This window comes from Hyperoodon ampullatus, assembly GCF_949752795.1.
Source record: "Hyperoodon ampullatus genome assembly, chromosome: 20".
Taxonomy (NCBI): Eukaryota; Metazoa; Chordata; class Mammalia; order Artiodactyla; family Ziphiidae; genus Hyperoodon; species Hyperoodon ampullatus.
In genome coordinates this window covers 12,610,387-12,636,991 of record NC_136933.1, presented here as the reverse complement: position 1 = coordinate 12,636,991, position 26,605 = coordinate 12,610,387, and the positions used below count along the sequence as shown (strand labels likewise).

At 42.6% G+C, this 26,605-nt stretch overlaps 1 protein-coding gene across 1 annotated transcript in view; it reads left to right on the top strand.

Moving 5' to 3' along the window:
* NRG1 (neuregulin 1) overlaps positions 1-26,605 on the top strand; it is a gene marked incomplete at both ends in the record, with an annotated part of 1,029,698 nt that overhangs the window by 1,428 nt on the left and 1,001,665 nt on the right. The window lies entirely within an intron of this gene.

Genomic DNA, 26,605 nt, shown 5'->3' with positions numbered 1-26,605 from the left:
ATTATGGAGCTTCACATGTAGGCCCTTAAGGAGAATTTCGGAAGATAAGTTTAGCAATCGTGTTTGAAAGACCTTTCCCGATTTTACCACTGCAAAGGGTTCTTCCCAGGTCTCCTTAGTATTATCAGGTCTGAGGAATCAGCTGATAATCTGATTACATTTCTGAAGTAGCATTACGTTTATGCCATTCATAAAGTAATTTCTAGGTTCTAAATATTTGTGTAATTTCCTGGTGATCGTGTAATCACTAAAACATAGAGGGGTTTCTTCTCAAACCAAAAATTAACATGATTACACATCACAAATTCTAACATGCATAATAGATTTTCCCCTGGTCTTGTATCCGTCTGATAGATGGTTGGGTTAATTGAATTTTTACAAAACTCAGCACCATGCCATGCTCAGTCCGCCTGTGATGCAGTGTGTCAGCTCTTTTCAATTCGTATCAGGTGATGGCCAGTTATTTAACTTTCTGATTAGCATTTCTGATGCTTGTAGCCTGCGGTTAATTAATGCCTACAGGTTTGGTTTTGATGTCAGGGAAGAGCATTGCTTATCCTCCATTGCCTTATTTTCACAATGCACTTTGTGTGCCAGAGACCTGTTAAGATTGCACCACTCTGTGGCCGGAAGCTGTTCTCAAACAGTGGTGCTGAAGAATAGCTGAGTGACGTTGGGATTCTCCGGGTCTGGCTGATAGATGTCACTATAAAACATGGGAAACTCTCTGCTGGGAGCTGTCTTATTAGGAAACACAAAAGGTGCTCACCATTGAACTGCGTCATATGTTATTCTGTTAGAGAATCTGAAACAAAACATTTTAAGCCACGCTGTCATCCCATTTTCACGTGTTTTATTGTATGCCATTCAGGAAGGATTTTGCTTTTACCCCAAACCATATGAGTTGTGGATCATTTACTGCACATGGTGGAAGTTAATATAAAGGGGATCGTAGTTGGCAGTGATGCCTAGGATGGGGGTGGGGTGTTGCTAGATAAGCCATGGTGTTAGTTATGCCTTCTAACTAGAAAGAGATGTCAGTTTTCAGGGGTAAACTTCTTATAAGGGTCCAGAGGACGCTTGGAAATGGAAAATTCATGTTGTCTGGAGAAATACTGTTTTCGTGCTTCTAAGCCGAGAAAGCTTCACTAAAGGTAGTTTTGCCCTTTTGTTTGCCAGTCAAAGGAAATACATAGTTGTAAGTTGTGGCATGCTAAACAAAGCAGGGTTTTTTTTTTAAATGAACTGGAAATCACCTGCGTGTAATGTAGTAGATTAAGAAATCATGAAGTTACTGCTTCAGGTTTGTGTAAGTATTGTGTATGTTTGGTGATTTTAGGGTTATGTACTTTAAAGTACGATACCGCATGAAACTTTAACAGGTCTAGCTAAAGACTAACTGAAATCGTGCTCAAAGTTTCTCTTGGATTTTTACGAACATAGTAGTTATTGTGACATTGTAGGCTATAAGTAAATAGTATAAGCTATTTTATATAATGGAAACTCAGTAAATCCATACTTGGGATATGGGGTGTAAAAGTGTGTATGTGTGTGAAAACGTGTGAATTCTTCCAGTTGTGTGGTCTGGTTTAACAATGCCATTCAGAACCTACCAGGCAAAGGAACACAAATTGGAAAAAAAAATGTACAGAGAGAATAGGGACTGAATTTGTCGTGGTTGAGCTGCTTCTGTGCGCTTCTGGTCAGGAGATTTCAGGGAGAGTGATGGAGTGGAGGGTTCTTAGCTCCACACGAAGCTGCCCTGGGGGCGCGATGGTTTTCTGCCTGAGCCCTGACGCTAGGCTGGAGAGGGGATATAGCCAAGTCATTTTGTGATATCATACCCAGGGGAACAGTTTCCAGCTCTCCTTTGCTCAGCTGCAGTGTTGTTTCCTACAAGGTGCTTACTAGTGTAGGAACTACACGTGCAACAGATTAGCCTTAGGGTTGAGCTAATGGAAGTCTTCCCTGAATTATTTTTTCTCTCCTCCCCGCCCCCCCCTCCCCATCTAAGAGAAACTCCTGAGTAGAGTCTGTATAAAAAGAAGCTCTTCACTGAACAATGGACTTCTGGAAACAAAAACTGTGTAGTGTATTTTAGACGACAACACGGAATCTCATAGCTTGTTTGCTTTATGTTTGAGGTTTGTGTGAATTACACTTCCTTTACAGTTAAATTCTTCCCAGTCTTTGCTTTCTCTCTTGCTCACTACACAGGCTAAGACATTTCTAGGTTTTATATTTATTGGAATGCAGAATAATTTGCTGTGCAATTAAATTGCCGTTCTTCAAACACGTCATTGCTTGATGTACTACACGTCTAGTTTTCAAAGCATTGCGGTTACACTAGGCTGTAACTGATTCCCAAAAAGGAGTAAAAATACTGATGTTGCATAACATCTATAATTGGTCCATGCAAGATTTGTACATCAGTTGTGTTCTTACAAGCCAATCTAAATATTCAGTATATTATCTCATATCGGAATGTATAATAATGCAAACATGTTTATCAAATATTTATGATCAATGTCTTTCTTTTTCTCATGTCCTCAATAACTATTTAATAAAGTGTGCTGACCTTATGGTGTTATGAAAATGGCAGAAATGCTGCAGGGATTTTCCAGCCAACTATTGAAGAGAATTATTCTTAATAGAAGCTATATTAAGGGTATAGCAATAGGAACAGATACAGCTTGACTGCTTGTCTTTCATAAATACATGTGTAAATGTAATTTCCCAAGTGCTTGTGATGGCTCTCTTTAAACTGTATAAATCTTACTGTCAATTCTGTACTGTATTTAGAACACTTCTTTCTGTTGAGTAGAGAAACCGTGTATGTATTGATATATATTTATGTTAAAAAATGAAACCAAGATGGGTCATTTGGGAAAACAACTCTTTGGAATAAAAATATCTTAAAAGGTGAATTTAAATATCTGAATCAGAGTATATTACAGGCACTAGGGGATCGTTCTCATCAGTTGTGGGAGATCTATAAATCCTCTGGATCTAGGGAAAGTTTTACCATATGTCTTAATGTATTAGGTAAGACCAGGAAGCTTAAACAGCCCTGAGGGTCAAAACAATGGGCTGTGCTTCCGCTGGCCTGTATATTTATAGCAAATGAGAGCAAAAGACGTGATTGGGCGGGTTATTGCCCTTGTCAAATGCAATCTATTCATTGTTCAGGAAATCTCCTTTGCTTCGATGCCCATTTTCTTCCTGTTATTTTTTTCTTAATTATAAACGTAACATCTTTTAAAACCTATTTTTAAATTTCAGTGACAAGTGATGAACTGGCCAGGTGTCCAAAGATCTTGAGACTCTCATCTGCCCTCAGTACTTAGCAATACTTAGGTTTTTTGTTTGGTTGTTTTTGATATGCTCAAATGATGTGGAAAAATTATGTCTGTAGGTAGTTCTGATTGAATGGGTATCTTGATTAGCCTTATAGAAGTGAATGATAATGAAAACAGTATATAATGAGAAACAGTGGTAGGGGTTCATGTATTATTACAGTCATTGAAAGTATATAATGGAAAAAGTTTGTAAAGAAAACAAAAGGTAAAAAAAAAAATTAGGGCTCTTATGGACTCATGCAATTTCTTACCAAAAACAATAGTGTAACAACATGTTTTCGTCAAAGTTTTCATAAGAAAGTGAGAACGAATTTTTAATGTCCTTACTTTTAAATAACAGAAATGGCTATTGTAGACAGTTTTCCATTCATGTATGAATGCTCTAAATTTGTGCATGCACATTTTACTCTGGGCTGTTATGTTCTCATGAAATTTAAGTTAAAATGAAAGTAACATTATGAAAGAATGTATGACCTAGCCACTGTCCCAAATATCAGTCACTTTCTAATACTTGAACAGCTGATTAGTGATACAGCCTGTCACATTTTAAAATCTAAAGTTGAATTATTTGCAGATTTACAGAATTCAGACCTAAGTCTTATTGAGTTAAGTGCTAGTTGAGAGGCTGTATTTCATATTACTGTGTTTTCATATTGTTTAGGGCTGTGATGGGCTTGAGTTAAGCCTGTTTCTGAAGGCTTGTCTCCTGACTCTCCATCTGCAAATGATCCATACAGGTCGAAGAAGATTTAAAAAAAAAAAGAAATTTTGGTGAAGTTGAAAGCTTAAAATGGGTTAACGAATCTCTGCTTGGCATAGATCTGATTGTTAGGAAATAGTCCCCCTCCAGCATAGACTTGCCACCCAGCCATCCTAGAAAGAGACGCCTAAGTGGTAATTGACATTATTTTTTTAGTCTTCCAGAGAACCAGGATATTTTTCCCTTTGGAAAATAGTTTCCTGAGAAACTGTATCCTAACCTTGGTTCTCCCCATTAGGACCTAGCCAAATTTATATCCTGTTTTTTTTTTTATAACTAAAAAAAAACAAAAAGAAAGTTTACTCACAGCTTGGATGGTACAGGGGAGACAAAGCTATCAGTTCCTAACTCAGGCTTCAGCTGTGTCTTCCCTTCATCTCTATTTCCTTTGTGAGGACACTGCAGGGTAAAGCTTTAGGTAAATGATGGGGCCCATGAGTGGATCTGAGTCTTCAAGAGAGCAAAGGATGTATTGATGCTTGCTCATCGTCACACTGACAAGTCTTCTCTTGACACCTTGGAATTCTGCTGTCTGGGTCTAAGTGTGTCAGAATATGGAGGTCCTAGATCACAAGATGTGAATGTTGGGAGTTCCCTGGTTGCCTAGTGGTTAGGATTCTGGGCTTTCAGTGCCATGGCCTGGGTTCAATCCGTGGTCAGGGAACTGAGAATCCTGCAAGCTGCACGGTGCAAAAAAAAAAAAAAAAAGATGTGAATTTACAATAGGTGTCTTTCAGTTCCTGATAGGCTCTTTGTCCCTCCCATGAAGACATAGATGGTAACCTGCATTGCATCTCTATTTCAGGGGCTTCCCCCCTACAAAGCCCAGGGCTCTGGCTTTGGAGATCTGCCCCAGTCAGTGTGCTGGGGACTAGAAGAGCACAGCTCCGAGTGCTGCCTGCTTCTGGAGCTGGGGGCCAGGTTTAGGAGGTCATGCCCGGAACCTAGAGGAAGGAATTACTTCTTTTGCTCTACGGTGCCAGCAAGTGTGAACTGAAGAGAGCCCAGCACAAGGGGACATGCCTGATGTGGGCCCTAGGGTCTTGGTGGTGGGCACACCCATGAGCCTGGGGCATGGAGGGGTCATGATCAGAGAGGTGAAGCCCCCTCTGCTGCATTTGGAAAGTCACAGCAGTAGTACTGTTGTCCCAAATGTTTGTCTCTAGTCTGGGAATTGCTGTTAAGGCAAAGGAAGCTAAAATATTGAGGGGCTTATTAAGACCACCGGGTTATAACTCACTCATTGAGTTTGTATCTTTTTTTCCCTCTGTGATAGGCACATATTGCCTGACCCGTGTGGGTTAATTACATGTTAAATAATCAAATGAATAAATGAATGAGGCATCCCAGATGCTTGTTGGATGGTGTTGTTGGATGGTGGCAATCACTGTTCTAGGCTGAATTTTGGAGAAAACAAACAAAACCTGATTCTTTCTCTTCAGGTCTCTAATTTGGTGAGCTAGCCTCTTTGTAGGAACTAGCATTTAGAACCACACCTTCTCAGGACACCATTTCCTCCTCTGGATCAACCTTTGGGCTTCTGAGAAAGGTTATTTAATTTCCTAAAATTTGTTTCTTCATAACTTATTCCTGGATTTTAATATTCTGTATTCTGTGTACTCTGTAGCCCCAGCTGGGGAACGGAATTCCCTGGGTTGTACAGACTTCCAAGCACAAAAGGGGTTTTTGATTGTCAGTGAATCCCTGCCACTGTTTTGAGCAGACCCATTACCGGATCATCCCCACCAGTTTTGTTTTGGGCGCTAGATCTCAGCTCTCAGAAATTCTGTGTTCTCCCTGTTCTCCCCCTCAGGTGTTTCACCACGTCAGCCCTGTAAGTGCAGTTCTTGTAACAGGGTGGAAAAGACTGCTTGTATCCCTCGGAAGTAATAAGCAAAGATTTTGGATGACTGACTTTTCACTTTTTCTTTCCTTTGTGGTGAACATCCTGTCAGCTCTTGGTTAGAATGTAGGTGGGACGGCGCCTGTCCATTTGGGCTCTGGTGAACAATGAGATCCCTTTCCTCCACTTTCTTGGTCGGCCCTGGAGACACCACGGGCGACGTGTCATCCGTGAAGCAGCAGATGCGGTGGCGGCATTTTCTTCTACCGCAGGGAGCATCCTGGCTGCAATTCAGTGCAGACCTGGAGAGGGGCTTCTGCCTGCTGAGGAGAAGGGTAGCTGTCGTTGTTTCAGGTAAAATTTGTCATTAGACTTTGTCCTCGGGAGGTGACTCTGACAGTGAAGGCGCTTTGGTGGCTGCCTGGATGGAGATGTTCTGCTCAGAGTTCATGGTCATGCCATCAGCACACAAGGACCACAGCTCTGAAATTTCCCCGGCTCTCTATTTCTTTGCAAGTCTGGACCCCTCTGAGGTACTCTCTCCTCAAAGGTCCTCATTCCCATCCACTGAGATGGCTCACATCTTTTCCTCAGAAACCGTGGCAACTTTTCTTTCATTGCAGTGGGAATTTTATTAAAAAGTCAAGCATTTTGGGACCACAGTCTTATTCTGGTGAGTGTGTTTTCCCCCCAAGTTGTAATAACATAAAATTCACCATCTAAGTTATTTCTAAGTTGCAGTTCAGTGGCATTAAGCATTCACATTCACAGGCCACCATCCCCACCATCGATCTCCAAAAGTTTTTCATCTTCCCAAACTGAAACTCCAAACCAATTAAACAATAATTCCCTATTCCCTCTCCTCCAGCCCCTGGCAGCTACCGTTCTAATTTGTCTCCATAATTTGACTATATTTTACCTCATTTTAGTGGAACCACACAGTCTTTGCCTTTTTGTTACTGGCTTATTTCCCTTGGCATAATGAATTTAAGACTCATCTGTGTTGTAGCATGTGTCAGAATTTCATTCCGTTTGAAGGCTGAATAATATTCCATTGCGTGTATGTACCACATTGTTTATCTGTCAGTGGACACTTGGGTTGTTTCTACCTTTTGGCTCTTGTCAGTAATGCTTCTATGAACATGGGTGTACAAATATCTGTTCGAGACCCTGCTTTCAATTCTTCTGGTTACATATCCAGAAGTGGAATTGCTGGATCATATGGTAATTTTATGTGTCATTTTGGGAAGAACTGCCATGGTGTTTTCCACAGCAGCTGTACCATTTTACATTCCCACCAGCAATGCACAAGGGCTCCAATTTCTTCACATTCCCGCCAATGTGGATTAGTTTCTATTGGTTTGAGGATAGGCATCCTGATGGGTGTGAGGTGGTGATGGGCAGTTTTTTTTTTTTTAATTTTTTTTAATTTTTTTTTTATTTTTAATTTTTTTTTTATTAGTTTCTGCTTTATAACAAAGTGAATCAGTCATACATATACATCTGTTCCCACATCCCCTCCCTCATGCATCTCCCTCCCTCCCACCCTCCCCATCCCACCCCTCCAGGCGGTCACAAAGCACCGAGCTGATCTCCCTGTGCTCTGCGGCTGCTTCCCACTATCTATCTACCTTACGTTTGGTAGTGTATATATGTCCATGCCTCTCTTTCCCTTTGTCACAGCTTACCCTTCCCCTTCCCCATATCCTCAAGTCCATTCTCAAGTAGGTCTGTGTCTTTATTCCCGTTTTACCCCTAGGTTCTTCATGACATTTTTTTTTTTTTAATTCCATATATATGTGTTAGCATACGGTATTTGTCTTTCTCTTTCTGACTTACTTCACTCTGTATGACAGACTCTAGGTCTATCCACCTCATTACAAATAGCTCAGTTTCGTTTCTTTTTATGGCTGAGTAATATTCCATTGTATATATGTGCCACATCTTCTTTATCCATTCATCCGATGATGGACACTTAGGTTGTTTCCAGCTCCGGGCTATTGTGAATAGAGCTGCAATGAACATTTTGGTACATGTCTCTTTTTGAATTATGGTTTTCTCAGGGTATATGCCTAGTAGTGGAATTGCTGGGTCATATGGTAGTTCTATTTTTAGTTTTTTAAGGAACCTCCATACTGTTCTCCATAGTGGCTGTATCATTTACATTCCCACCAGCAGTGCAAGAGTGTTCCCTTTTCTCCACACCCTCTCCAGCATTTATTGTTTCTAGATTTCTTGATGATGGCCATTCTGACTGGTGTGAGATGATATCTCATTGTAGTTTTGATTTGCATTGATGGGCAGTTTTGTATTGTTGTTTTCTGTTCAAAGTTAGTGCTTCTAATTACACTGTCATTAATAAACAAAAGTTCTCAGAAACAGAGGTGTTCATCTATTCAACTCTTAACTTACCCAGCATTTAGGCTCCTGAATCTGAAGCCACCAGATAACAAAATTACAACAGATAATAGCTTAATAAAAACCAATAAAAGGTTTAAAGATTAAACTTAGCCTTTAGTCACCGTAAGAATGTTGTACTCCTATCCATATTGCTATCAACATGGTCCAGAGAGACACCTTATCACACTTGGATTAGTCTCAGCATCTTTTAATTTTTATTTACTCATTAAGTTTCCTTTTTTTAAAAAAATAATTTCCCTGCCTCTATTCTGTCCATTGCTCCACACTGACTTTCGTTAGACCCTGCACTGGAGGATGAATCATTCTAAAATGCTACTTTTATTAGACCTCTTTTTCTGCTCAGACTTTCAATGGATGCATCATAGTTACCTCTAGACCCTGAGATTCAGGGTCCTCCTTAATCCAAAGCAAGCCTAATCTTTGTCCCTTGTACTATGTGAACGATTTTATCCAGTCTGCTTCATGAACAGGCCATGCACTTTCCTAATCCTCTAGTTTTTACATATGCCACTTCCTCTGCCCGGGTCTGCTGCTTCCCTCATTTCTGTCCATGGAAATTCTATGTCTCCTTCAAGGGACAGCTATATCCTACTGCTTCCGCGACAGTCCTAATAACCATCCTGCCAGAAATACTCACTCTAGCCTTTGAATACGGAGCACCGTACAAAGTATGTTTTACTCCATACTTTATACGTGGTGCATTTCACATTTCCCTTATGGTATCTTTGTTTTTTAAAAACTGATGTGTTTAACAATTTTTCTAGCTGTGAATGTCTTGCCTCACCCGGGAGACCACGGTATCCTTGCAGCCAGACACTTGGGGGTGTCCTCAGCTTATTCACAAGTGAAAAGTGCCCCAGCCTTAGAGTCAGGAGAACTCCTTTCCACTTCTAGCTTTGTAGTTTAGTACCTGGGTGGTTTGGGGTGAGTAACTTTACCTCTTTGGGCCTCAATTCCCTAATATGCGGCATGAGAAGGTGGAAGTAAAGAGCTTTCCATGGTCCATTCAAACTGCATCTGGTCCTCATCTCAGAAATGACCCAACCTGCAAACCCCTTCTGCTACTGCCCGTGGAGCTTTTCTCTCCCTCTCTTCTCATTTTAGTCTTGTTCTGTGGAGAAAAGTCATGGAAAAACAATTGTGAAACTTTTGGACACTCCGAAAGAGGAGTGACAGCTTAAGGAGAGTGAAAAAGCATCTCCCCTTTCGTCCAAAGCTTTTCGCCTCCCTTGCCTTTTGGGTCATTTTATTACACTGTCAAAAATAGTTATTTGTGTTCACGAGCATCGTCTTTTCAAAAAGCAGATCCTGTCTTTGAAGCTATAAAGTATGATCAATATATTCATTTACAACTGTAAACTTTTAAAGCAAGAAGTTCAGTCATTTGTTTTATAAAATGACAAAGAAGATTCAAAGTGCTTTACTATGAATTTTTATTTATTTATTTTAACAGTGTAAATCTGACACTGTTTTAGGTTTTTAATAATTAGTGCTGTTGTGGAAATGGACGGGACCAGCGCAGAGAGTAGGGAAATCTTGGTTTCCAGCCGAATGGCACCAGTTCTGATGATGGTGGGGAGAGAGTTGCTACCTTCATGCAGAATTGGGTTAAAAGACCTTCTTTCTCAGCTTATGATATTTATGGTTGGGGCCGGAAGATGATAGATTTTAGTCCCTTTGTGAGTAGAAGGAGCAATACAGAAACAAGTTGTCAAATGAGAAATAATTGGATCTTTTTAAATCACTGCATGAAGAGGCGTTGGCAGTGCCCACACGGGCCGGGCACGACTCAACTGCGTTGTGTCTACTTTTGTTTTGCTCCTTCCTTTGCCTCTGGCGAGTTCAGCTATTCTAGCAGATCTAATGGTGCTTAGAAACCATGGCTCCTAGGTCCATATCTGTAGCCCGGACTCTGTTTTCTGGCTCCAGATCAGTATATTCAAGCACTTACCAGATAACCCACCCAAATGTCCTACAGACACTTCATGGTAAACACATTAAACAGGATCTCATCATGTCCCCTGGCAGTCCGTCTGGACACCTGGATACTAATGATGAAACTGCTGTCGCTACTCCTATTACCGTCACTGCTGTTGCTACCAGTGGCTTCCTGGAGTGACAGCTTATTCTGTGCCACATAGAGTAGTAAGTGCTCCTAAGAGCTTAGTTAACCCCTCACCATATGGTAGCATCAGTGTCTTCCTAGTTAGCCCAACCGGAAACCTCTCCTCCTGTCCCATATCCATCTGGTGACCAGATCTTATTGATTCTACCTCCTTAACACATCTCAGACCCCTCCCTTCCACCCCAACTCCACTGTTTCTGTAGCAGTTCTCAGCCTTACTGGAACAGCCTCTTATCTTTGCTCAGGGATTCTCCTCGTCTTAAATTCATTCTCTGAACTATTGCTAATGATCTTTCCGAAGCAGAAAAGATGGTACTATACCCTTGCTTAAACCTCTTCGGCTGCCGTCAGGATAAAATCTGAGCTCCTTAGAATGGCTTAGAAGGCATTCACCTTTTATCCAAGTGTTCTTGTCCAATTTCTTCTACCTGGAACCCTGTGCTACACGGATGGCATGGCTCCCCACGTGCCACATGGCTGGAGGGATCTTTACATTTATACCTACTGTTCATTCTTCCCTATAATGGCCTGCTTCTCTGTCTACTTTCTGTACCTTTGCTACCCGTTGTTCCAGACTATGTCCTTTAGTGGGAGGATGGTTACATAAAACTGTATGGCTATATAATGGATTGTGTTGTCTTTAAGAATCTTGTTGTAGAAGAAAGTATGACTTATAGATACATTCATAGTATATTGTCAAGTGAAAAAATATAATGCAGACCGTATAATTGCTTTTACTATTATCTATCTATTTATATCCATTTGTCAATCTAAAGAGAAATAAAAGCCTGGAAATCTATATAACAAAATGTTATCAGTTAGGCATTAGAATGATTGATGTTAGGAATTTCATGTGTATTTCTAAAAATTTCTATAGTGATTGTATATTCCTTTTAATAAAGAAAAGGAATACATGCTGTTGTTAATAGAAATACTGACAAAGACTGAATCTTACTTAAGGGAATTTGTCCCTTTTGAACATTGCCTTTCTCATAGTAGATGTACTAGTTAGGGTAGGCCAACTGCTGTAACAAATGGTACCCCAAATGTATTACAGTGCAAATTCAATAGTTTATTTCTGCCAGTGAGTAGACAGACACAAGATAGTCTAGTCTTTCCTTTCCTCTGAAAGAGACTGGTGCTGACACCTGAGGCAAAGCTGAACCTCACTTCCGACCAAATTGGTTGAAATAGGCAGGGTTCCAATTTGCAATGGTCATTTTATTCTTAATGGCTCCGCTGTCCTTTGGAAAGGAGACAGATTTGCCTTTTGCTGCCTCATTGCAGGGGGTGAGCCGAATAGTTACATGCAGAGCAGACATAACAGCCATCCATGTTTACGGTAGATAAATACCATATGAACCACGTGCTCTTTCTTGTGCTCAACTTCACATTTTGCAGGTTGGTTTTGCATTACATCTTTTTTTTAACATTTTATTTTATATTGGAGTATAGTTGATTAACAATGTTGTGTTTTGGGTGGCCAGCAAAGTGATTCAGTTATACGTATACATGTATCTCTTCTTTTTCAAATTCTCTTCCCATTCAGGTTGTTACATAATACTGAGCAGAGTTCCCTGCGCTATACAGTAGGTCTTTGTTGGTTACCCATTTTAGTTTTTTCCTTTATAGCAGCGTGTACATGTCGGTCCTCAACTCCCTAACTATCCCTCCCCCCACTCTTCCCCCTGGTAACCATAAGTTCTCTGAGTCTGTGTGTCTGTTTCTGTTTTATAAATAAGTTCATTTGTGCCATTTTTTTTAAGATTCTGCATATAAGTAATATACAATATTTCTCTGTCTGTCTGACTTCACTAAATCTTTAAGGTTTTGCACTAACACTTCAAGATATGATGCTCACTCTGTCTGATTTCATCTGCTACCACTGGAAATGCAGAGGGTCAGGCCATAGTCACTGCCTTTCACTGGCATGTTGAGGATGCCTTTTTTTTTTTTTTTTTTTTTTTGCAGAACGCGGGCCTCTCACTGTTGCGGCCTCTCCCGTTGCGGAGCACAGGCTCTGGACGCGCAGGCTCAGCGGCCATGGCTCATGGGCCCAGCCGCTCCACGGCATGTGGGATCCCCCGGACCGGGGCACGAACCCGTGTCCCCTGCATCGGCAGGCGGACTCTCAACCACTGCGCCATCAGGGAAGCCCCGAGGATGCCTTTTAAAGCTCTGTGTTTAACAAATCATTTTGATATAGGGGCCGTGGAGAAATACTCTCAGGCTTTATCACTGCCACCTTAATTGTGTTTCATGATCACATTACTTAGCAGGATAAATTAAAAATGGCTGGTCAAGCAGCCTGTAAAAAGCAAAATTGTTAGGTTCAACCTGCCCAGTGAATTAACGGTATTGATGAGTAATCGTTCCACCATTTTAAATCACTTTTATTAACTTTTTTCATAGTTGTATTTCCAGGAACTTGCTAAATAACTGTCATTATGTACTCAGTAATATTTCTTTTTAAAATACTATCAAAAAGTCCATGAAATTGATTAAGTTGCCAATATTATCCACCTACTTCCTGTTAGTAAGGATTGTTGGTGATTTTATGATGTGCTGGCTGTATGCCTGTGCTTCCTTTGTGCAGCCCAGCAGGAAAAGGAACCAACTCGTAACAGGTGAATGGAGACAATAAATGCGTGGTTGTGAAGTTGTGTAAAATAATTAGTCTTTTGTGCATCTACATGATGCATGTTATTGTTGTACTCTTAAATTTTTTTATTAAATATTGAGAATATAAAGAGAATACTTAAGAATTACATGTAGGGTCGTCCCTGGTGGTCCAGTGGTTAAGACTCCGTGCTTCCACATCAGGGGGTGTGGGTTCGGTCTCTGGTCGGGGAACGAAGATCCCACATGCCACATGGCGGGACCAAAAAACAAAACTAAAAAAATTATGTGTAAAGGATAGGGACTCATCATATATGTGTGGTACTCTTCTTCAACCTCATCCTCATCATGGGCCATTTGGCTCCGCGAGGTTCTTGGGCTCCAGAACAGCTTAAGGCAGTGTCCTACCTGCAGGTCAGTCAAGGACGTATCTGTTCATTCATTAAAGTGGATTAGAAATTTGTCATTAATTTACCACTTCTTCAATCAATTTGTGTAGCCCCCCAAGTCCTATTCCTTTCCTCTTGGATTTAGGCACTCCTGACCTGTGAGAGAGATTGTAGGGCCCATTCTGAGGATGTTGCTTAAATAAATTATGAGAATCATGAGATCGCTTAACAGTGTAGGTAAGTGATAGAAAAAGAGAAGCAGTGAGTGCACTTTACTAATTGACTGCTTCAACAAATATTTATTGGGCATCCATTATTTGCTAGTCTTTGTACTGCTTTCTGGAATCCTGGTGATGAAGAAATTAGGCGTGGCTCTTTCCGAGCTAATAGGGTAGAATGAACAGTTACATAAAGGATTGTGATATATATTATATATATTATTATAGATATATATATAGCTAAGTTTTTATAGGGGAAAAAGTACAAAGTATCATGAGAACATAGAACAGGAGACTCTAACTTAGTTTGAAAGTTATCAGAAAGTCTCCTTGAGAAAGAGACATTTCTGATGGGAGTGGGAAGAGAGAAGGACACTTCCATTCCTGATGCAGGAAAGAGGAACAGCAGACAGGGCTGTCGGTGCAGAGGAGGCAAGACCGAGGTCTGAGAGGTGAGGAGAAAAATCAGATTATTTTGGCATTTTTAGGGTTCTGGACTTTGTTGTAAAAGCCTGGGAAACCACTGGAGGGTTTTTACGTACATCAGTTATAAAATTTCCATTTTGAAAATGCCACAACTGGCTGTTGTGCAGAGAACGGACGGCAAGGGATGTTGGGTGCCTGCAGGGAACTCGGGGCTCCAAGTGGGAAGAGGATACGGGCTCACTCTAGAGAGGGAGCCGGAGGGATGAAGAGAAGCAAGAGGATTCGAGATGGTTCTGGAGGCATCTCTTCATCTTGGTTACGAAAGGGGATTGCCTGTAAAGGGGGATGTGGAGGCTGACGCCTGGGTTTCTGGTACGAGCCCTTGTGTGCGCGTTAGGAAGGGGACGGGGCATGCTGCAGAAGGAGGGTGAAGCTTACTGTGTTTTTGATCCGTCCAAATGGAAATGCCAAGTCAGCACTTGGATGGATGGAACTCAGAAAAAGAAGTCTGAGTTGGATTTCAGAACATGGGAGGGGCTTCCCTGGTGGCGCAGTGGTTGAGAGTCCGCCTGCCGATGCAGGGGACACGGGTTCATGCCCTGGTCCGGGAAGATCCCACATGCCGCGGAGCGGCTGGGCCCGTGAGACATGGCCGCTGAGCCTGCGCGTCCGGAGCCTGTGCTCCGCAACGGGAGAGGCCACAGCGGTGAGAGGCCCGCGTACCGCAAAAAAAAAAAAAAAAAAAAACAAAACATGGGAGCTTTGGATAAGGACGTGGTTATTTCTGTCCCCAGGGAGTAGATACAGTTGCTTGAGGGAAAGTGGGTAAAGGGTGAGGAAAGGTGAGTAGAAGATGAAGCATGAAGAACAGCACCCTTTAATGGTGAGGCAGAGGAGTGGACAGAGGTGACAGGGAAGGAGCAACCAGAGGAGGAAAAGGAAGACTTAGCAAGGAATCAGGATGGGAGAAGCAGTCAGCTGTGTCCCTAGAAAAATCATTTCGGAAGGTGGGGAAGGGAGAGCCTGCCCAAAGTGGCACTTCCTGAGTGCTGACTGCAGCCAAACGCTTTGCATCTTATTATTTCTTATGTTTAAAAATTGATTGGAGTCTAGTTGATTTACAATGTTGTTAGTTTCAGGTGGACAGCAAAGTGAATCCGTTATACATATACATATATCCACTCTTTTTGAGATTCTTTTCCCATATAGGTCATCACAGAGTATTGAGTAGAGTTCCTTGTGCTATACAGTAGGTCCTTATTAATCATCTGTTTTATATATAGTAGTGCATATTTGTCAATCCCAATCTCCCAGTTTATCTCCCCAGCCCCTGCTTTCCCCCATGGTAACCATAAGTTTGTTTTCTACATCTGTGACTATTTTTGTTTTGTAAATAAGTTCATTTGTACCATTTTTTGCATTTTAAAGTGCACATAGTTTGTTAACAGCATGGAGGCTTTGTAAAGACTTCTGGCCAAGTGCCAGGGGTGGACTCCAGACAGGGGTGTGTTGAAGTACTCATGGCCAGCTTCTGGATTATCAAGACTGGCTTTTAGGGCTTCCCTGGTGGCGCAGTGGTTGAGAGTCCGCTTGCGGATGCAGGGGACACGGGTTTGTGCCCCCATCCGGGAGGATCCCACATGCCGCGGAGCGGCTGGGCCCATGAGCCATGGCTGCTGAGCCTGCACCTGTGCGCCACAACAGTGAGAGGCCCGCGTACTGCAAAAAAAAAAAAAAAAAAAAAAAAAGACTGGCTTTTAGCAATATTTTTATTTATTTGAACCTAGGTAGCAGGAAGCCATTTTAAAAACACAACCAGGACTTCCCTGGTGGCGCAGTGGTTAAGAATCGGCCTGCCAATGCAGGGGACACGGGTTAGAGCCCTGGTCCGGGAAGATCCCACATGTGGCGGAGCAACTAAGCCCGTGCGCCGCAACTACTGAGCCTGCGCTCTAGAGCCCGCAAGCCACAACTACTGAGCCTGTGTGCTGCAACTACTGAAGCCTGCACGCCTAGAGCCCGTGCTCTGCAACAAGAGAAGCCACCGCAATGAGAAGCCCGCGCACCGCAACGAAGAGTAGCCCCTGCTTGCCGCAACTAGAGAAAGCCCGCGCGCAGCAACAAAGACCCGACGCAGCCAAAAATAAATAAATGAATAAATATATAAAAACGCAACCTTTTTTTGACATGGGGTTGGGAAGAATGACTCTACTTGAAGGATCTAATGGGTAGTTTGTATAAAGATATGATTTTTTTTAAAAAATCACCAAATTGTTACATATAGTGTAACTAAAGTGTTGCTGAAGGTCACCCTTTTATTAGTGTTTTTCCCCTTGGCTAAGAGTTCTTTTCTGCGTACCACGTAAGCCACTTCAGTGACAGATAATGGTTCAAATATTTCTTGACACGCTGACTTGAGAACTAACTACTGTCTCTCTAGTAGGTACATGGGTCCTATGGGAATTTAATGCTTCGTCACGTAAAGACTTGAGAAGTGACATCTATCAACCTAATTTAAAAAAATTTTTGAGTCTAAAGGTCCTCGGACCATGTATTAGAGCTACCTTTATCTGAAGCTCTGACTGGGCATTTTAACGAGCGCCAGTCAAGAAATGCAAAGTTATTATTCTGACAGTAACTGAATGCATTTCTCCTGCCCATCTATATACAGTCTTTTTATTGTCTAGTCAGCGGCTGAATTGACGCATTCATACCTGTATTTGCATGAGGACTTGGAGCTACCATAGGAAGAATGGTTTTGAATTTCCTGTTTTCATTTGTTTACTTTCTGTGCAATAATGGTGTTTTCGTGCAAGGATTTTTTTTACACTGGGTTTGCCTAATTTTAATACAGAGTACGTAAGCTAAGAATCAGATTTATGAAAACTGTACATTTATAAATCAAAAGAAATGGAGGAAGGGATGAAAAGGAAATCTCCAAAAAAATAGGAAGAACAGTTCTGAAACCTTTGACCTCAGCAGCATGCCCTTTGGTCTAATTCACCCCGAAGAACCACAGATGGGTTTTTGGACCAAATGTTCTGATCTTGGACAAACAGGTGGTTTGCAAGCAGGGTTTGTACATTAGAGTATACAGATCCCTGGGCTTAACTCCTGGAGCTAATAATTCATTTGGTCCAGGGTTTTGTCCTGAGACTCTGCGTTTTGGGAACTCTCTTCAGGTGATCTGGGAGTCCTTGGTCTCTGGGTCCCTAATGTGTTTTCAATGCGTAAAATTGAGGATTTTCTGGAAAATCAGAAGCTGGGTAAGAAAAGAGAGAATTAGAATTTACTGAGTTTCTCGTATGTGCCGAACATTCTTTACATATTTTACCTCCTTTATTCCTGAGCACCATCTTGCGAGGTGTATCACTCTATTCCAATTTTAACCCAAGATTCAAAGAGGTTTACAGAACTTTAAAGGTCAGGCAGCTGCTGGGAGGCAGAACATCTTTTTGCATTCAGGTCGTTTGATTTCCTCTGTTAGAACCGTGACGAGGATTGGAGCAATGCAGTCGGGGAGCATTCTAGTGACACCATCCTTTGAGCGAGGCCATCTTGCCCTCTTTGTCGTGGGGGACACCCACGTTTGCTAGTGGACACTTTCCTATTTATCTTCAGAGAGTGTCCAAATGGGTGATTGGGTGGGGATAACTGGATGCATTTTGAGGGTGAAGTCAGATCCATTTGGACAAAACCGTGTCTTCAACAGATTGCAATGAACAAGCCAGGTTATCCTGTTAAGAGTTGATATCGTTTCTCTAAAAGGTCTGTGCTAACAAGTGCGTGTCTGAATGAGCAGACACCACACATGGACATTAATATTTCTCTAGGAAGGAAACGAGAGCTGATGGGCTCCAGAAGGGACGATCTGGAGGCTGGCGTGGACTTAGCACCCAGCTTAAGGGTCAGGCCTTGCTCCCTGGACCTACCTCCGTCACTTGTGACCTTGGGAACATTCCTTGATGGTTCTAAACTTGATGCACGATGCAAATAATGTGTCTCTCTTAGAGATGAGGGAGTGTGGGCTGTGAGAGTGTAGTTCGAGCACCTGGGTCATAGTAAGTGCCCTATATATGCTAATTGGGAGAGTAAGGGGTAGTCACCATGGAGCCTGATCGGAGGCAGGGAGGATGCAGTGTAGCCGGGGACACGGCAGGAAGTAGCAACAGAGGCGGAAGTAAAGATGGACATCACCTGCTTCAGTGCTGTGCTCTCCATTCCCTTAACGAATTCCTGTTGTTTTAATCTGTGGCGCCAAAGGTTCTTTAACAGAGCGCTCCTCCAAGGGTGACGTGTGGGTCAGCAGCCTGGGCCAGCCTGGTGCTCATAACACTGCAGATTGCGGAGTCCGCCCCAGACCTACCGCTCTCCGGGTGTTTCTGATGCCCTCTGAGGGCTGAGCTGCACTGCTTCCCGAGGCAGCCTCCCTCTGTGTGAATCATGTTTGGGAAGTTGCTTGGTCACAGAGGAGCCAGGTGTCCAGGCTCAGCCGTGCTGGCTCTGCAGCGAGGGTTCTTTCTGCAGGAGGCTGTAGATGGTGGCAGGTGAAAGACACTGAGCGTGAAGGGGAAAAAGAAAATCTTACCTAGAAAAGTTAAATGATAACATGCCCCATCCAGGTGAACTCTGGGACTCACACCAAGACTGAGTACTAATGGGACGCCCAGTAAGGATGCTCTCAGAAGAGCAGCGGGTCCATGCGGGCAGACAGGATGGTGGAAAGGGGGTTGAGAGAGTGTGTCCGAGACTCCCCGGGGAGGAGAGTGGAGACCCCCTCACACTGAACCCTGAGGGGGGCAGGTGCCCTTGGGGAGGGGAATTGCAATGGCCTTAATCCAAGAATGACTCTGAGGGAAGCTTCCAGCACATAGAGAAAGATGAACCTGCCAGACTCCACTTGCCCAGCTGGAGCGCATGATGGCTGCTCAACCCTTTTAGGCCCTGGGCTTGGGGAAGATTTCCCATCTTGCTGTGGGCTCTGTGGAACCAGGCTGAGAGTGGATGTTTTTGCATTTAGAATATCTTAGGGAATTGAGCAAGATGAAAACCAACCTTGGTAATGACAAAAAGTGGACATAATGCTGCTTTCTATCTTCTCACTACAAATGATTTGAGCTTATTTGGTGTGCTCATTCTGTGCTAAGCTCTTCCTGTTTGTTATCTCACTACATCCTGGTAATAATCCAGAGCCATCATTATACCCATTTTACAAATTACATTTTACATTATACCCATTTTACAAATGAAACTCTCCCAGTGCAGTTATGGTATTTGCCCAAGACACACAGCTCAATGAGTGGTGAAGCTGGGATGCAGAACCAAACCAGTCTTGTTAGAAAGTTTCCTTGTTTACTAAATGCAGGTTTTCTCTACTTGGCTCTTCGAGAAAAATGAAAGGCACTGTATGTGATGGCCATTATAATGTAAATAATGAAAGCAATAGTATGTATTCCCTGCTCTCCCTAATTCCACAAATACTTATTTATTGATCACTCACTGCTCCTGGCGTGGTACAATTGTTGTTAAGTGGGCTATGGAGAAGTGTGAGGAATTTATAATCCAGCTGAGGAGAAAAGATAGGTGTACACTTAACCAGAATACAGGCATAACGTGTCACAAATGTGTCACAAGTGTTTAGATCTATGAACTTCTCCCAGGAAGGAGAAAACACCTCTGCTGGGGAAACCAAAAAACAAAACAAACAAGCAACCTTTAGAGAGCATATTAATTAAGATAACACTCTTCAGGTAAATGGGATTGTTTCATTTCATGTTTTCAGAGTGTGTTAAAAACCGTTTGTAGAAGCATGTTGCATATGTGTATCTTGAGTTGGAAAAACAATTAGAACAGGGAGTGCATCCATTAATACTAGACATTTGCCCCTTCCTTGGATAAACAAGGCCTGTATAACAAACACAGGCCCTCCTGCCCCTAGAGATCATAAAACTCTCACAAAAGAACCTCACCAAATGGGGGAGAAGTTATTACTATGTTTTTTTTGGGGGGGGAATGAAAAAATGTATATCAACACTCTTCCTTGGAAGAAATGTAATTTCTGTTTTAGTAGGAGAAAATAGAATCATACCCTGGCTTCAGTGCTGTTATCAGAAAACATGCCTTTGTTTTGATCTTGAGGCAAGGTTGTTTTCATATCCTGTTGGGAGTCTGTAGTAACAGTTATTTTCGATGATATTGTCTGGCTATCATTCTTTGAAGTTCATGTCTCTGGTCTCATCCTTAATTGTTTTTACATTTTTTATTACTAACGTTTAATAGCGACCACCCATTAAAACTGTTGCAGTACCTAAGTATATTGTAAATTTATCTGACGTGTTATTGCTTCTGGATTAGAAGATGGAAAATAATTACAATTCTGCTTCTTGTTGTAATGCTATTATGATGATGATTTACTATTTCCCCAGTTTATGTGATTTGCTTCTTTTCTTCATTTGTATGTTTATTTTGCTGGACAGGATATTTGCCTACTTACATTTAAGAGGAATAAACTCTCAGAGCTGTTGATTTGAGAAGTCCTTTTACAATGCCATGTTAATCTGTTTAGCTCCCAGACATTTCTTAGCAGATCAAATATTCCTAGAGGTCTGGCTGACTTTTATTTATCTTAATGAAGGTTCTTCAGCTTACCTGGGTCTGGTCTTGGCCTTAAGTGAATTAGTGAACCAGAATCTTGGAAATGGAATATAAGCAACGTTGCATTAATTTCTAAATTTTTAACCTCATAACTCAGCAGGTGCTACCTAAGGTAGTTGCTGTAGTGTTAGGGCAAACTTACATCTGCAGAGCCTGTAGTTGGCAATATGTTACGGAAGTATGGGTCTTTCATGCCTTTCATTTCAAATGCATCTGTAACACTTTGTAGATATGTAGGGATGAAACAAATGCTTCTCCAGCTAATCACCCAACCAAGCAGCATGTTCACGCCTGGATCATTGATAACTATTGATAGTTTATAGCATATGACTTTACACAGTCATTAAATAATATGTTCTGACCTTTACTCAGCAGTGTCCTAAGGATGTCCACTGTTTTAAATCCTCAACAAAGTGCTAAAAGCCCACAAAGTCTTCAGAGCACTGCTTACAATCTCCATATTCATAGTCATTTTTTACCAGTAAATATGCTTTGAGCAGTTATTATGAGCCAAACACTCGGATACATTGCTGAAAAAGGGCCTTACCCTTAGGGTGCAGATTTGTATTTTACAATCTGTCAGCTCAGTGGTCTCGGAAAGGCCACCTTTTCCCAAAGTAGTTTGTGAAATCAGAAGGAAAAAAAGGTCATCTTGGGGTTTAACCTGAGTTCTTGTCTTTTTCTGACGACACGATGGGCTTTAAGGAGGAGAGAGAATGACCAGAGAATACCTTCTGAGAGCAAATGACTTTTCCAACACAGGACGTGGGCTGGCACTTCCAGGGTAAATGAAGCCATCAAATTAAGTTGGGCAGTTGTTGGAGGGGGGCAGGTCATTTGTGGTCATGGGGGAGGTTTCCAGATTTTCACAAGCTCAGGAGCTCTGTGGCATTTGAACACTTTTCACCTTAAGTTTAAAATAATGATAATTTAAAAAACGTGTATAGGTTGATATTGCGCAGCTAACTGAAAATGAGCTGTCCTTCAAAACAATGCATTCGTCTCCATGAATGAAGGGCTCCTGAAAATGTCCTCAGAAGGCTGTCATGGGCTTAGGCCTTGTGGTTTCCAGCCTTGTTTCAAAGAGACAAGACAAATGTTGCAGCCTTTGCATTTTCAATGCCTGTTGGTTCCACCTGCTACCCTGCATTCCTGGGTTCCTGTTTATCCATTTCTAGGTCTCATTTGGTCTGCAGATTGTTTTAATGTGCTGGGTCCAGGTGATGTGATACAGATGCAGTGATGAATAAATGAATGAATAAATAAATAAATGAAAAAAAGTCAGGTTCTCCACCTTTTAGGGCCTCGTCCAGCTAACTTTGTAGTAGGGGCTGGTGGAGCGTCTCTGCGTGTCTATTTCCTACATGTCTAATGGCATGAGATAACTGTGAGTCTTCCTTAGTTAGACTTCGTTATCATTACTGGGATGGAATGAATTCGAGAATGATAAAAACACTTGTAGGTCAGAGGAATGAAACATATCCAGAATTCGTCGCCGGGAAGGGGGAAGAGAGAATAAGGGAATCCTTTGGGTTTCTCTTCCCACCATGCTCCTCACAAGTTCCTCCCACGTTAGGAGGAGTTGGTCGGATGATTGATTCAGGCTGTCATTCATGGGGCCCTGTGTCCTTTTGGGCCGTGTTTCCCTGTCTGTGGCCAAGTGTGAAAGGGCTTGTGTTCCCAGGGACGGCTGGAGGACTCCTTGCCTGTTATGCGTGGCAGGTCCCCCGGCCTTCCCTGCACATAGCGTGGGTGGGACCCTCCCAGAACCCCAGTGCAATGCTCGGGGGGGTCTGTGTCAGCACTCAGTGAGGTTGGTTCACTGCAGGGCTGTGGGCGTGCTCCACAGACCCAGGATAGATTGGACTGGAGAAAGTAGGAAACTTCAGGGAGGCTTGGTGGCTAAGCTTCATACCCAGACACTGTTTACCAAAGGAGTTCTGGATTTGGAAGTCATCCAAAAAATTAAACTTGTCCACCTGTCTGTAAAAATGATGCCAATTATTGTGCTCATGCCCCTCAGCAGGGAACCCCAGAGAGGAAGGGAGGTGTGAAGCGTGGGATACAGAATCAGTACCCTTCCCCCCACCTTCAAGCCACTAGCACAGTCGAAAGAGGATCCAGTATTATTACCATCACTATTTGTTTGGTACCCATTATGCAGTTAGCTCTGGATGATGGTGTCTATGTGCTTATTTTCCTGGTTAGGTTGCAGGTGGGAGATTGAAGGTTACCCATCTGTGGGTCTGCAGCAGCACCTAGCAGAGTGTTTTAAAGCATGACTTACTGCCCTTTTTTTTTTTTTTCTCCAAATGTGAAATACTTTTATGTGGCACCTTGTCTAGTTATGAGCAGGGCTTTCATGGGGCAGAGGGCACAGATGTGTGTACTTTTCGGGCAGCTGTGTAGGTCGTACCACACTTTGAGTAGGTGAGGGACTCTCCAAAGTACAGTTCTGCTTCCTCTGGTGGGTGGCTTTCTCCTCCCAACCTTCCCCTTCTTTTCTGTTTTTGACAATGGAAATCAGAGGAGTGAGCCGCAGCTTGAGATGATGGGGAGAAAACGAGAAAGCAAAGAGAACAGGTGGGTGTTTTCAACTTTATTTCATTCACAACTCAAAGTCTGAGTAGGAGACTGTGACCTTTGCCTGTAAAATAATTATCAAGCTTCTCTGGTTGATCGGCTGGAAGCAAAGAGAGGCAGGGAGACATGCTCTCCCCTTCTGCAGTGCAGTAGACGTTTGTCGTTGTTGACCTAACTTCTCCCTGACCCCCTTCGTTGCTCAGGAACCCCTTCCTTCTTTCTCCCGCAGAGAGAAGCAGCAGGAATCCCCCTGCAGTCAAGGCCTCCCACTCCTGGGAATTCCCTTACGGGGAAGAAGCAATCAGTTAACTCACGATACTTCTCCACTCTAAGATTTGTTGGGTTCCTTTGAAAAAGAGATGATTGAAATGAGTGGTGAAGGAATTAACCGTGTGTAGGGACGTCCTCCAGCCATCCCTGGGAACACACGTCCAGGGTGGGGACAGGTGGAAAATGTGAGAGAGAGAGAAGGTATAATGGATAGTGAAAGTTTGTTAAGAAGTTGGCTGGGAAGTTTTCCAGAGCCAGGTGGAAGGATTGTTTTACCAGTTCATTAAGATTTCAGGAACTTAAGATTTAAGTTCGGGAAGAATCCTGCAATAGTCTTCTGGAACTTTCGTCTTTAACCTCTAAAACAGCAGTTCGTATACATTATATTTTAATTCAAGTTAATATTATAGTGAGAAAAAAATCAACTGTTTTAGTAGATTCTTTGTGCCAAGTTGAGAGACCCCCAAAGGAGGATGCAACCACGTGGAGCGGGAAATGGTGGTTGAATTGCAAATTAAGGCATGGCAGTTGCTAACTTCTTCAGGAGAGAGAAAAAGGACACACCACAGTCAACTGACAAAACTTAATAGATTAGGAATTAATCAAGGTCAGAGACTCTGCTTGGGACTGGGGTGGATAAAGGAAGTATGGTTGATGACCAGTGTGGTTATAGTCTCACTGGAAAGTATCTGGGCCTTGGAAAATAACTACACTGCAAGATTATTTTGGGCAAAATGTCAAATGATCAAGTCATGGATAAATGATAGAAGAATTCAGAGGAGTTGGAGCTCATTTTTACCTGGAAGGCTCAGAATAAGCTTTCTTGAGGGTGGTTAGGTTGGTGGTGGACCATATATGGCAGGGGGCGGCAGTCAAAGAGAAACCAGAGCTGGGCAGTAAAGTGGTAAAAACAGGTTTTATTCAGGACATTTGCAGCAGGGAAAAGAGACCTCAGTATTGAACTGGACTCAGTTCTGAATACAGCATGGGCAAGTGGTGAGTGCGGATTTATTGCCAAGCAAGTAGCAGGGTGGAGGCAGTGGATGGGAAATGACTAAGAGGGATCATGGGGTAATAGGGATTCTGGCTAAAATGACCAAAAAAGATTCTTGCTGAAGACAGGCCAGGGTGATCAGACATCACCTGGGGGTGGAGTGGAGGATACAGAACCAATCAGATACCAAGGGGGGAAGGTTTCTTGTTCAACTGACTTAGAAGGGTTCACGCTAAAACTAGGTTTTAGAAAGAACTGCACAGATGGACCTCGGAGAAGGTTCAGGAGCCTGACTAAAGTTTGGTTAAGCAAAGAAACTTAGTAACACACAGAGAGGAACAGATGTAAATGGTTGGGCACTTTCTGTATCTGCAGCGGTCCTGAGACTTAGAACAGTTCTGGAAGAAAGCTCTATTACCCCCATTTTATAATAAGGAAACACAGGCTCAGAAAGTATAAATATGTGACCCAGACTTCCTCATCCATGAATATAGTCAAAGTCAGAGCTGGATTTTACAGTTTTTTTGTTGTTGTGCATTTCCAGGAGGGTGTCGAATGGCTCACTGCTCCAGGCCTCAGCAGTTCCTACCTTGACTTGGATTGGAGGACAGTGGGGAGATGGTCTAAATGTTGTAGAATAGAACTTCTCTGAAAAATAGGTGTCTGGGGAAAAAAAGAAATTCTCCTGGTGTGGTCCTTTTAATATGGTAATCCTTGAAATGCTCATTTTTTATTCTGAAGAAAAAAAAAAGGAAAAGAAAAAAAGGCCAGTAATTTCCTTCTCTGGCAGAACACTCACTAGAATGTTTCCTTCACGTTCAGTTTCTTTGGTGGTTGGCTTATGGGCAAATTACCACGATGTGAGTATGGGTTTGGGAACTGCTAGAAGATCCTGTAAGTTGGTTTTTATGACATTTACCTTGATCTCTTTCCCTGGGAAAATAACTGATTAAATACCGAGGTGACTAGATGGAATTGAATTCCATGCCTCAGTGATTCATTCAGAATGGTGTCTTCTTTTTTTTTTTTTTTTTTTTTTTGTGGTACGCGGGCCTCTCACTGCTGTGACCTCTCCCGTTGCGGAGCACAGGCTCCGGACGCGCAGGCTCAGCGGCCATGGCTCACAGGCCCAGCCGCTCTGCGGCATGTGGGATCTTCCCGGACCGGGGCTCGAACCCGTGTCCCTTGCATCGGCAGGCAGACTCTCAACCACTGCGCCACCAGGGAAGCCCCAGAATGGTGTCTTCTAACAGGCTTTTGAGAGGAAATTACCACATGTGTCATTTCTGGCAGGACTAGGAGGTTTCAGATTCAAAACCATAAGTGGCAGTCACACATGTTTTCCTGGTTTACAAGATTTTTGCACTTAAGGTGTGTCAGGCACTTCTCTAAAGCTCCTTGAATCCTCACAACAGCCCTGTGGGGTTTGGGACTATCATTAACCCCCTTGGCAAATGAAAAAACTGAGGCTTAGAGAGTCCAAGTGGAAAGATCAGGCTGTTTGGCTCTAGGGTCAACTTACTCTAACCTAGTACTCTAGAAGACATTCATCCTATTTAACATGACCTTCAATATTCATTGACAGGTGTTTAGTGTTGCTCTTGTCTCCCCCAAAGACACACACACTCTATCCATCTGTCCACCCACCCATGTAGCTAGCTAGCTACCTACCTACTTACCTACCTACCTATGTAACAAATGTTTATTCAACAGTGTCCTGGAAACAAGATCAGGAATGATGATGTGAGGAAAGACCCCACCCCTACATTTGAGGAGCCCCCAATCTTGTATGGAAGCCAATAAGGTACTTGAGGATGGAACTTTTGACCCATGCTCGGGAGGGCTCACTCATCACTTCATTATTTTAACAAAGCACTGAGCCAGTAGATGCCAGCACGGTTGACAAGTAGGTGATGCTCCCCATCCTTGGTAGTTCCAGTCTAG